Raw genomic sequence first — 13,673 nt, forward strand, 5'->3', positions numbered from 1 at the left:
TAGTGCAGAGGGAGAGTAGTATCGTACTAGTAATGCAGGGGGAGAGTAGTATAGTACTAGTAGTGCAGGGGGAGAGTAGTATAGTACTAGTAGTGCAGGGGGAGAGTAGTATAGTACTAGTAGTGCAGAGGGAGAGTAGTATAGTACTAGTAATGCAGAGGGAGAGTAGTATAGTACTAGTGGTGCAGAGGGAGAGTAGTATAGTACTAGTAGTGCAGAGAGAGAAGGAGAGGCAGACGGAAAAAGAGATGAGAAGACAACATCCATGAAGAATGGACAGGTCTGAGGGCTGAGCGGGGCCCCTCAGGGAAGCAGAAGGCAGAGAAGGATGGAGGAAGGTGGCTGACAGGTTATCTGTGGTGCTCCCAACGGTCATTCAGACCAAGGGACAAATGAAGAAATGTGGTGAAGTAGTGCCTGTGTAGTGTTATATTGTATCGTATTGTATTGTATTGCATTGTATAGTACTTTCTTGTCACAATACAGACTCGGCTCTATGAAGTTTGAGTTGCGGTGCAGCACCACCCATACAATTATTTTCTTCTCCTATTCTTCTGTCTACAGCAGGTATATATGTGAATTTTTGGGGGTTCCAAATTTTGCCAGGGACAACTCTTTTGTTGCTGTGAATTTTAAAATTTTTATTTTACGTCTGGTGAGTCCATGCTGCACACAGGACAACTGGCTTACCATCTCATTCCAATGACTAGAGCACCCAGACGACCACTCAGGTCCAGTGGACGAGGGTGGCGGTGTGGGCAGAGGGGGAGAGGTGTGGGCAGAGGGGGAGCGGGGGTGTACAAAATTCCGGTCCGTATATGGACTCAATCCCTTGGACTCTAGCTTACTAGTCAGGCGCATCACCACTTGGCCGTCAGTCCTCTTTGGGGTCCGGGTAGGCAAAAGACGAAGGTGAAGGTCGGCGCTGGAGGAGGACGTTCTGCTGATCGACAAGCTGCAGTGGTGTGTGCCAGGCTACAAAAATGGTCCCACCAGGCGCTGTCATTTCGTAACCACGCCCCTCCCCACCACCCCTGCAGCAGGCGCGTGCGCACATTGACCAGCTTGAAAAATGCATTTGAAAAATTGATGTTTCAAAGTTGACATAATTTCAGTTGTATGTAAACGGTATCTGTGGGTTTACATTGTAAAAAAAAAAAAAATGTAAGTGCATGTGCAAAAAAACCCTCTAGTTATAAGCGGTGCTCATTACATTTGTTGCACACACTGCTTTTCGTCAGAAATTCAGGGCAGTATCCACATTTCTTCTTCTGTATTTTTCCATTTATGAGATGGAAAAAGGTGTAAATTGGTTAATAACATTGTAATATATACTCTACATTTCTTCCTCTCCAGTCTCTGACATGCCTTCTTTACATCTCTTGACAGGGGAAGAAATGTAGAGTGTATGTTACAATGTTGTTTGAGCAAATTTACGATTTTTCCGACTGTGAACGGAAACTGAATGGAAAGAACACAGGGGAAGAAATGTGGATATTGCCAAAGTCAGCATCATTTCACCACCCCCACCCCCCTCCTCCAAACACGAAAGCTGTGCCTAAAGTTCCCAAGTGATCCCTTCATTTTTTGTCCAGCCTTTCTGCTGCCATTTTGAAACCAACGTGTACGTATGGACTTCCGACCAAACACACTGACAACTACCAAACACCCACCCCCTGAAATTAGCACACTAAACCAGAAACATGTCCCATGCTGCCTCACAAAATATCTGCTAAGGCTTGCTCCAAAATGTGATAACGATTGCCCCTCACCCCCCATTCAGACTGTGAAAACAAATGATTGCGTCTGCCGAACTAGTCCATACACCATGGGTGAAAGTTATCGATATTGCAGGCAGCTGCTGGGGCAGAGACAGATGGATGAGCAACGGAAGAGCAGGAGGCGATAAGGAGGAAGGTTGGGGAGGGGGGTGGGATGGGGGGGAGGCGAAGAAGAGGTGGGGGGTCGGGTAGACAACGAAGGATGGGATGGAGGGAGGAGGTGGTGTGTATGTTTGATCAGCCCCAAATTGATGCCAGGATTCGGGTCAGCTGATGGCTGAAGGAGAAAGTGGGGCGACTGGCTGCTGGATCCAGCGTCAGACGACAGCAGGTTTGTCTTGGAGTGTTTGGTGTGGACTGAGATTTTTCTGTGTGTGTGTGTGTGTGTGTGTGTGTGTGTGTGTGTGTGTGTGTGTGTGTGTTTTATTGATGGTAAAAGGATAAGGTACAGGCTTCTGTTCACCATCCTCCATCCTCTCATAAAACAAAAGTAATTCGCTTTGAAATCAATAAAAACAGTGCAAAAATAAGTAGAAGGAAGACGAAATAAGAAAGAAAAAGAAACAGTGTTGGAAAAAAAGGTAGAAAAAAAGAAAAGAAAAAGAGGAACGAGGAGACTGAGGAAAAGAAAAATGAAGGAAGAAAAGAACAAAGAAGAAAAGAAACGAAAACCCCTACCAACTTGATGAAATGAGCATTCCATCTTAAAACATAAGAAAGAGTTCAAGCGATAATTGCAAAGAAAGGCCACACACACACACACACACACACACACAAACACACACACACACACACACACACACACACACACAAAAACAACAACAAAAAAACAAAAACAAAAAAAACTATCAATTTGCAAAAAACTGAAATAATGCCTTAAACAATTAATAGCAACTGAAAATCAAAACCAAAAAGGGAATATATCGGGTGTCCCCAAAAAAGTGAACCGCTTTTTGACAAGTATTTTCTCAGTGATAGAGAAACCGAATTCATTGAAAATTTTCACACAGTAACCTTAGGGTATCATCAACAAGTCTAAAAAAAATATCTAAAATATCAAATTATGCAATTATTGTCAAATTCAAAACAGCATGTCAAAAAATCCAATATCAGAGAAAAACTCACTTATTTCAATTTATGCTCAGTGTGGCCTCCATCTTCCTCCACGACTAAACGAAGCCGTGTTTTCCGAGCAGAAATGGTTTTTTACGTATTTCTTCCACCGATATATCCTCCCATGCCATAATTATCCTGTCCTTTAACGCCTGCTCGGTCAATATGTCTCTCACTCCCCGCTAAACTTTCTCATTTTCTCCTTCAGAGAATCCCATACGGCATAATCCATTGGGTTACAGTCAGGACTTTGTGGAGACCATTCATTCTTCTTGATGAATTATGGTGTAATCTCCTCTAGATGGGTCTGGGTTACCCTACTTGTGTGGGAAGGAGCCCCATCTTGCTGAAACACGTAATTGTTTCTAGGATAAAGACGCCTACAATCCGGGAGAAGATTGTCATCCAATAAATGAATGTAGCTTCCACTTTTAACCTTGGCTCTATCAGTGTCAATAAAATGAATGTTTGTTTTTCCTTTCCAGGATACTCCAGCTGAAACTATTATCTTTTTTGAAAATCTAGAAGTCTCATGATAGAGACGAGATGCCTGAATTTCTCGTTTCCGTTTCCCATAAACGCAATCGTTTTGGCGATTTTTAGCTATCTCTAACGTAAAGTCTTCTTCGTCTGTGAAAATGATTCTTTTCACATCAGTGGCCGAGTAGCGGTCATTCAAGATTTGTGGGTCCCTGGGTTCTCCTCCTGGGGTTGAATCAGCTGCTCAACACGGTCCTTGTTCTCCTCCGAACATGCAATCTTGAGTCTCCCATTGCCAATTGTACGTGCTACTGACCCTGCAGTGCGTATTTTAGCGATAAGTCTATTTACAGTGACATGACTCTACCCCTTGCCTGGAAATTCCTTTACGATCTTTCTTCCACCCCAGCCTTTCTCCTTGAAACAGTTTTCAATGGTTACCTTATCACTTTCACTCAAAGGCATGGTTGATCCTTCCTTTGGACAAAACTGATTTTGGATGCAGACGACAATCAAAAAACAAAAAACAAAAAAACAAAAAAAGACTTGACACCCAGACAGGCTATTTTTAGACTGACACTGATTGACAGATGCCAACACCTGGCAACTGGCATGAACATGAAGTTCACAATGCACAGCTCTGTTATTGGATTTTTTGACATGCTGTTTTGAATTTGAAGATACTCGCGAACTTTTAGATATTTTGCAGACTTGTTAATAATAGCCTAAGGTTATTGTGTGAAAATTTTCAATGAATTTGGTTTCTTTATCACTGAGAAAAAGAGGTTCGCTTTTTTTTAGGACACCCGATACATCTTCCTCAGATAAATGCAAAAGGGGAACTAAACAAAATATTGAAAAGCAAAAGCAGAACCAGAAATGAAAGAGAGAGAGAGAACACTGAACACTGAAAGGTTTAATGTCATTAGCTATACAGCTCTAGTAACATAGGGGTGCAATCTGAACAATAATGATGAAAACAATGGAACAAAATAGAACAGTAAAGAGTCAAATAAAGTAACGCTTGACCATCCATTTTCCGAGTTCATGGAAACAAAACCATTCTCTCTATTTTTCTTTTTTTTTTTTTTTTTTTCGTTCTTTTTTCCAGAGAGAGAGAGTGACAAAGTTTACTGGTTTTGTTGTTGTTATTGTTTTGTATGTATGTGTATATATATATATATATATATATATATATATATATGTATATATATATATATATATATATATATGTGTGTGTGTGTGTGTGTGTGTGAACATGATATCTCAAGGAACTGGCATGGCCATGTGAACGACACATCCAGACAATGAACGCATGCATTCGATCAGCTAGACATTCATTCACGCACACGCACACTCTCGTGCAACGCCAAGCGGCACGATCCCTGTCAACTGCTGCCCCCTCCATCTTCCATCCCTTCGTGTCCACACACCACCACCACCACCACCACTATCACCCAAGGGAGAGAGAGAACGAACGAACGAACGATCGAACGAATTTTATTGCTGTAAAGCTGTTCAGCCCATTCAGCAATGCGACACGACAAACAGGAGAAAGCGCGACGCGATGTTATAGACATGGAGACCATGGCAATGTTTTGTTTTTTGTTTCAATGTACAAACATAATGACACAATCATTATTGGCAATATCGAGATTCTCACTGACAATTGAGAGAGAGAGGGACACACACACACACACACACACACACACACACACACACACACACACACACACACACACAGATAACACCCAAGCTTTAACTTGATAATTTCTATGTCTGCAGGCATTTTGTGTCCAGCCCTGATGGAACTGACCAGATGTGGTAAGAACCTCAAGCATCATTCTAAAGTTGCATCCAGAAACCTTTCACCCACCACTCCAGCCTGATATTTGCTGATATTTGTACCATCCCGTCTGTTGAGCTGGGCCTTTCCCAACAATGATACCCCCGACTCCTGTTTTGAACTGTACATCCGCAAACATTTTAACCAGATATTGCTGCCGATCCTTTTGAATTCTGTGTCCAAGATTGCTGTCTATGTGCTAATGGCACCCCACCACATCCTGAAAAGAAAAAGAAAATGTCTCTCCCCCCACCCCCTCCCATTTTAAACTATACATCCGCAAACATTTCCTCCAGTTTAACCAGATATACAGCTGCTGATCGTTTTGAATTCAGAGTGTACAAGATTGCTGTACAAGATTGCTGTAAAACGTGGTAACGTTCCCACATCACCACTTCCTGAAAATACCCCCCCCCCACACACACACACACACACACACATCCCTCCTTTTAAAACATACATTCACAAATACCCCACCTGATCTAACCCCATACATATGCTGGCATTCTGTGCCCAGAAGGGTACAGGGTCACTCCAATATGATTACCACTCCCCCCTTTCAAAACAAACAGCGATCTTGCCGCTAGCTATGTTAACTGCGGCCAATCTGTGGATATTCCCTGCAGCAGTGGAGATGGATGGATGGAAGGAGGGGCAAGGGAGGGGCAGGGAACGCTCAGCTGAGTAGGGGAGTAGAGTTTGATGGATCGGAGGGGGTGTTAATGTATGATCAACCCTAAAATGACGTTGGGGGGTTGATCAAGTCAGTTGATAGTTGAAAGGAAAAAGTGGGGTGACTGGTTGTTGTCAGGACTTTTCCCCACCAGAAGACTTCAGACAGCCTGGATTTTACCCCTTTTCAGACAGCCGGGACTTTACCCCTCTCCAGACAACCAGGACTTCACCCCTTTTCAGACTGTCAGTACTCACCTTTCTTCAGACAGGACACAGCCCTCTTCAGACAGCCAGGACTTCGCCCCTCTTCAGACAGCCAGGACATCACCACTCTTCAGACAGTCAGGACTTCACCCCTCTTCAGACAGCCAGGACTTCACCCCTCTTCAGACAGCTAGGACTTCACCCCTCTTCAGACAGTCAGGACTTCAGCCCTCTTCAGACAGCCAGGACTTCACCCCTCTTCAGACAGTCAGGACTTCAGCCCTCTTCAGACAGTCAGGACTTCACCCCTCTTCAGACAGTCAGGACTTCACTCACCCCTCTTCAGACAGCTAGGACTTCACCCCTCTTCAGACAGCTAGGACTTCACCCCTCTTCAGACAGTCAGGACTTCACCCCTCTTCAGACAGCCAGGACTTCACCCCTCTTCAGACAGCTAGGACTTCACCCCTCTTCAGACAGTCAGGACTTCACCCCTCTTCAGACAGTCAGGACTTCACTCACCCCTCTTCAGACAGTCAGGACTTCAGCCCTCTTCAGACAGTCAGGACTTCACCCCTCTTCAGACAGCTAGGACTTCACCCCTCTTCAGACAGTCAGGACTTCACCCCTCTTCAGACAGTCAGGACTTCACCCCTCTTCAGACAGCTGGATAATCAACAGATTATCTGAAATATCGGGTCTTTGGTGAGGGATTCTCCCCCCCCCCCCCCTTTTTTTTTTTTTTTTTTTTTTTTAAACAAAACAAATCCCTAGCTCGAACTTAAGTGATTTATCTTTTGCCATTTAAGTCCAACGCACATTAGCTTGCCAGAATGTGATCTGTAAAGAAGCCCCACCTCCTCGCCCCTTCCTAAAGCTTGCTCGGGTGACCTTCGATGTTGAAGATTCTGGGCTATTTTCGTGAGTATTTTTCGTGATCCGCCACTTTTCTTTAAACTGGTCGCCGCCTTTTTCATCATCGGCCTCACATCATTCCCAGCTGCCATCATCAGATGATTCCGAGTCAATCTGCTATTATCTGGGTCGAATTCACTGTGCCAAAGCCCATCAGAAAACCGTGGAACACGTGCTGTGCACGTTGCCAAAGCGATGCATAAAAATCGCAATAAAAACACGCCAATCGTTTGAAAGTTTGCGTGCCTGTCTAAAAGTGCTGTGGTTGTTTGTTCCCTTCCCCAGCAGTTTAATGCTTCTTTTTTTTTTTCTTCTTCTTTTTTTTATTATTATTATTATTCGTGAGCTGTTGAACAGGTCAGATTGAACGGGATTATTCACTTGAATACTGTTCAGTCACAGGACTGGAATGATGTTCTGTTGTGCCTGAAAAGCGTTTGAGCACAGGGCTGAAAGTGCTAAACCACACTGCCCCCCCCCCACCCTGCCCCCCCCCCCCCACCCCCGCGACCCCCATCTCCCGCCCAACCTCCACCCCGAACCCACCCCCACCCCCACCTCCCCCATGTTCCAACCTCGGATCCAACACACAGTTATCAAATTAAACCCCAGACTCCTCTTCAAATAAAACATGCATCTACAAAATTAGTGTTCACACTGCTGTGATCAATCTGCCGGTATTATGTGTTGAGCCTGTGGTGTGAGCTTTCCTCTGATTAAATTCCTGCTCTCCCTTCTAATTAAAACAAAACATTCCGCTTTTCTTCGGCATGACAACAAACGTCCAAAAGCTGTGGCTGTTTGCTGTGTGGGTAGGGGGCCCGGGGGTCGGATTCAGGGGATGAAGGGGATGAAGGAAGGAGTGCTGTGGGGACAGTGTGGGGGGGGGGGGGGGGTCGGAGTCGGAGGGGGGAGGGGCGGGGCAGGGGGGGAGAGGGGTGATACCGATGTTGGATCAGCTCCAAATTGATGTCAGGATTCGGGTCAGCTGATGGCTGAAGGAGAAAGCGGGGCGACTGTATGGCTTCTGGATCTCAGCGTCAGACGGCAGCAGGTTGGTCTTCGGTGTGTGTGTGTGTGTGTGTGTGTGTGTGTGTGTGTGTGTGTGTGTCTGTGTGTGTGTGTGTGTGTGTGTGTGAGTGTGTGTGGGCGTGTGTGTGTGTGTGAGTGTGTGTGTGTGTGTGTGTGTGTGTGAGTGTGTGTGTGTGTGAGTGAGTGTGTGTGTGCGTGTGTGTGTGTGTCTGTGTGTGTGTGCGTGTGTGTATGTTCGTTCTTTAGTGTAACGTCTTTTCACTGTGAGTGATATTAGACGAGGGTAGGAAAAAAATCGAGTGGGAGGAGGGGGAGCGGGAGGGGGGGAATTACTGTGTATGCATGCGAGTAAGTGAAAGTGTGTGTGTGGTGTGTGTGTGTTTGTGTTTGTGTGTGTGTGTGTGTGTGTGTGTGTGTGTGTGTGTGTGTGTGTGTGTGTGTGTGTTACATATAGAAAATGATAGATTTAAGTTTTGTTTAAAAAGAACAAAAAACAAACAAACAACAACAACAAAACAAAAAACCCAAAAACATAACAATATAACATATTTCTAATGAAAAACTAACAACTATAACAGCGAACCAAATTAAAAAAAGTTACAGCTATAACAGCGAACCAACTGGACTATTTAACAAGGAGTTGAAAAAGTCATACATTAGCAATGGACTGCTGAAGATCGTCAACACTGAAGATGTTTTCAGTTCAGGGATTTGAGACTTTAACACATCGCAAGTTGGTATATTATCGGCTGTTATGTGAGCACCACAGATGCACGAAACATTACTGACATATTTTGTCCTAAAGCAATTCATTTTCCATCTGCAGATTAGAGAAATATGATTTGCCTCTTATGAAAATCATTATAGTAATGTTTTCCCATGAAACCATACATTTTCTTTATGTTCTTATGTAAATCCGAGTTATCGGTGTGTTTTTCCTCAAACTGAAATTTTGACCATTGGACTTTTTCTACCATGGTGTAACATTCCTGTAGTGAAAGCGAAATATTTAAATCTAACTCCTTCGTGGAGCTTCTAGCTCCTTTTTTTTTTTTTAGCCAAAATGTCAACTTTTTCATTACAGTAAAAACCGCAATGAGAAGGAATCCAGCAAAAGGTTATGTGAGAGCCTCTTAGTAAGAGTTCGTGAATCAAATGGTTAATTTCAATAATGAGTTCATACTCTAACCGTTTCTTTTATAAGTTAAATAGCGTGAAGAACTGATTTAGAATCAACACAAAATAGAATCTGAAATATAGTTTTCGGAAAAGATATCATGAAATTTAACGCCATTAGAATTGCTATGAGTTCAGCTGTGAAGATGGACTTATTCTCTCCCAGTTGAAATGGGTTTTGAAAGTTAAGGTCTGGAATAACGAAAGCAGCACCAGCTCTATCATTTACAACAGAGCCGTCTGTAAATATCTTTAGATGATAAGGTTATTTCTCTTCCAAATGGATTCGTAAATGCGATGTAAGTAAATTTATGTTGTCATCTTTGGTCAGATCAGTGTGATCGATATCAAATTGCGCTCTTTGAAGTTCCCATACAGGTGTAGGTGATACTACAGACCTTTTAGCAAAATGTAGGGTTTTATTCACGCCGGAATTCATTAAAATACTTGACGTGTATGTTCCCAGTGTGGTATGAGAGGACATAGATCTAGCTCTCTTTGGAAAATCGCGGTCGGATTTGAGAGTTATTTCTGATTCCAAATCATTTTCGTCCGTTAAACTTCTCAAGACAAATTTACTACACGCAAGTTCCCTTTGATCCTCTAATGGTAATACTCCCGCTGCACTGTACGTTTTCTTACTGGAAGCATGGGCTGGTAAGCCAAGTGCCAGTTTATATGCTCTGCAGTCTATGCTTTGAATTTTTTTCAATAAATATTTCGATGCACTGAAGTATACTTCTTGTGCATATATCAGTTTTGACCGAACAAGTGTGTGTGTGTGTGTGTGTGTGTGTGTGTGTGTGTGTGTGTGTGTGTGTGTGTGTGTGTGTGTGTGTGTGTGTGTGTGTCTGTTCGTGTGTGTGTGTGTGTGTCTGTCCGTGTGTGTGTGTGTAAACGAGTGTGCACGCAAGAACGTACATGCTTACTCACTCTGGTATGTATTATAGACACACAGACACATGCGCACACGCGAACATGAACACACACACACACACACACACACACACACACACACACACACACACACACACACACACCTGAAAATGGAAAGTAAAAGGTGCACTGATTTTTAGCCCAGACAACTTTGTTACAAGAGGCAACATGTTGACGAAATTAGAGGTGCCGTGCGTGCCTCTTAACCCATTGTTCGCCAAGGATTAAGGGTTTGAGACCCCATTCCGGCACGATGCCGTGTCCTTGGGAAAGGCACTTCACCTGACTCCCAGTTTCCTTCTTGCTCCACCCACGTGAGGATAACGTGACGGCTTTGGGTCGGGGAAAGGTTAAAGGAGTTAAAGGAGAGGAGTGGGCCCTGCTCTCCGCCTTCCTATGCCAAGCTTTAGACACAGTGGATGTGAAGTTTTTTTAAGTTACTGCTGTAAAAAGCCTTCGGGACCTTTAATCTTTAACCTTTTTTCTTTAACTTTTTTTTTTTTTAATGAAGAAAAGTTATTGACTTTTGTGTTCCCCATTGAAAAAAAAAAGTTGTTTTTGCCTTTGCTTGCTGTTATCATGAGGAGGGGGTGGTGGTGGTGATGGTGGGTGGAAGGGGGGGGGGGGGTTACAAGCAAAAGTAGAAAATACAACGTTTCTGAAACTTTACTGTTATTCGAATAATGAAGGTCGTGTACGGTGTTTGAATCACGCACTGTGAATGGACTGGGTGTTTGAATCACGCACTGTGAATGGACTGGGTGTTTGAATCACACACAGTGAATGGACTGGGTGTTTGAATCACGCACTGTGAATGGACTGGGTGTTTGAATCACGCACTGTGAATGGGTTGGGTGTTTGAATCACGCACTGTGAATGGACTGGGTGTTTGAATCACGCACTGTGAATGGACTGGGTGTTTGAATCACGCACTGTGAATGGGTTGCGTGTTTGAATCACGCACTGTGAATGGACTGGGTGTTTGAATCACGCACTGTGAATGGACTGGGTGTTTGAATCACGCACAGTGAATGGATTGGGTGTTTGAATCACGCACTGTGAATGGACTGGGTGTTTGAATCACGCACTGTGAATGGACTGGGTGTTTGAATCACGCACTTTGAATGGACTGGGTGTTTGAATCACGCACTGTGAATGGACTGGGTGTTTGAATCACGCACTGTGAATGGACTGGGTGTTTGAATCACGCACTGTGAATGGACTGGGTGTTTGAATCACGCACTGTGAATGGACTGGGTGTTTGAATCACGCACAGTGAATGGATTGGGTGTTTGAATCACGCACTGTGAATGGGTTGGGTGTTTGAATCACGCACTGTGAATGGGTTGGGTGTTTGAATCACGCACTGTGAATGGACTGGGTGTTTGAATCACGCACTGTGAATGGACTGGGTGTTTGAATCACGCACAGTGAATGGACTGGGTGTTTGAATCACGCACTGTGAATGGACTGGGTGTTTGAATCACGCACTGTGAATGGACTGGGTGTTTGAATCACGCACTGTGAATGGACTGGGTGTTTGAATCACGCACAGTGAATGGACTGGGTGTTTGAATCACGCACTGTGAATGGACTGGGTGTTTGAATCACGCACTGTGAATTGACTGGGTGTTTGAATCACGCACTGTGAATGGACTGGGTGTTTGAATCACGCACTTTGAATGGACTGGGTGTTTGAATCACGCACTGTGAATGGACTGGGTGTTTGAATCACGCACTGTGAATGGACTGGGTGTTTGAATCACGCACTGTGAATGGACTGGGTGTTTGAATCACGCACTGTGAATGGACTGGGTGTTTGAATCACGCACTGTGAATGGACTGGGTGTTTGAATCACGCACTGTGAATGGACTGGGTGTTTGAATCACGCACAGTGAATGGACTGGGTGTTTGAATCACGCACTGTGAATGGACTGGGTGTTTGAATCACGCACTGTGAATGGACTGGGTGTTTGAATCACGCACAGTGAATGGGTTGGGTGTTTGAATCACGCACAGTGAATGGGTTGGGTGTTTGAATCACGCACTGTGAATGGACTGGGTGTTTGAATCACGCACTGTGAATGGGTTGGGTGTTTGAATCACGCACTGTGAATGGACTGGGTGTTTGAATCACGCACAGTGAATGGATTGGGTGTTTGAATCACGCACTGTGAATGGATTGGGTGTTTGAATCACGCACTGTGAATGGACTGGGTGTTTGAATCACGCACTGTGAATGGACTGGGTGTTTGAATCACGCACTGTGAATGGACTGGGTGTTTGAATCACGCACTGTGAATGGACTGGGTGTTTGAATCACGCACAGTGAATGGGTTGGGTGTTTGAATCACGCACTGTGAATGGACTGGGTGTTTGAATCACGCACAGTGAATGGATTGGGTGTTTGAATCACCCACTTTGAATGGACTGGGTGTTTGAATCACGCACTGTGAATGGATTGAACAGACCGTGGAGAGGCGTGTTTGGTTTCTGAATTTTTCTTTTTTTTTAAATGATGATGAATGATGATACGATGATGGGGTGGATGGTGAAGAAGCCGCTATGGTGGTACATTTAAGGTCAGTTTCGGAATGCTTTTTTTTTTTTTTTTTTTTTTTTTTATCGCTGCCCCATCATCTGCACCGTTTCAGTGGCATTACTCCCACGCCGCTCATTTAGATTCCACCATACACAGCCACACCCGGGTTCGTCCGTCGCAGTTCCAACGTCGGCAGTCCACAGGAAACCATCGATGTTAGGTCGCCAGGAGGCCACACACCAGAGGAGACCCTGCACTACTGCTGAGTCACTTCGGTGGTGTTCAGTGGTGCCTGTTCTGTTTTAACGTACTTAGGACACCACCTACTAACGACAATAATGGCTTAGTCGCGGAGCCAGACTGAGTGAGCGTCCCTCCCAGAGTGGAGACCGCCACCACGTCCCTCAAACAACAGCCCCCCATGAATCTGCCGACACTGACGACATTGACAAGACTCACCCCAAGCACGGAAGTGGAGAGGTATCGACAGTTTCGGAATGCTTGACAAGGCTGCATTCCATTAATTATGTGCCAGCATCAACGAGACCTTGAGTCGTGTTGGACGAGACTGTTTTAGAGTCACACTTCGAAAGCATCTTTGAAGTGAATGATCCTCAATTGTCTTGTCATTAGAGCCAGCCACGGGCCAGCAGGAAACACTTCTGCTGGGCTCGAACCTCTGGTCCTTCCAGTCCTCAGTGGCGGCGACACCGGCTACCCATTTTGCCACGGCTGATGGTCAAGGAAGATGTTTTTCACATGACACTTGTTTGTTTCTCTCTCTTTGTGTCTGTCTGCCTGTCTGTCATTCTGTCTGTCTGTTTGTCTGCCTCTCTCTCTCTCTCTCTCTCTCTCTCTCTCTCTCTCATGTTATGACTTCAAGTAGCATTGTGTAGCGCATGCAATGACATATATAATGTAGTATTGTGTAGTGTAGATCCTGTTTCAGGGCGGGGACTGCTGTTTAAAAAA

The sequence above is a fragment of the Babylonia areolata genome, chromosome 10, assembly GCF_041734735.1.
Source record: "Babylonia areolata isolate BAREFJ2019XMU chromosome 10, ASM4173473v1, whole genome shotgun sequence".
NCBI classification, from domain to species: domain Eukaryota; kingdom Metazoa; phylum Mollusca; class Gastropoda; order Neogastropoda; family Buccinidae; genus Babylonia; species Babylonia areolata.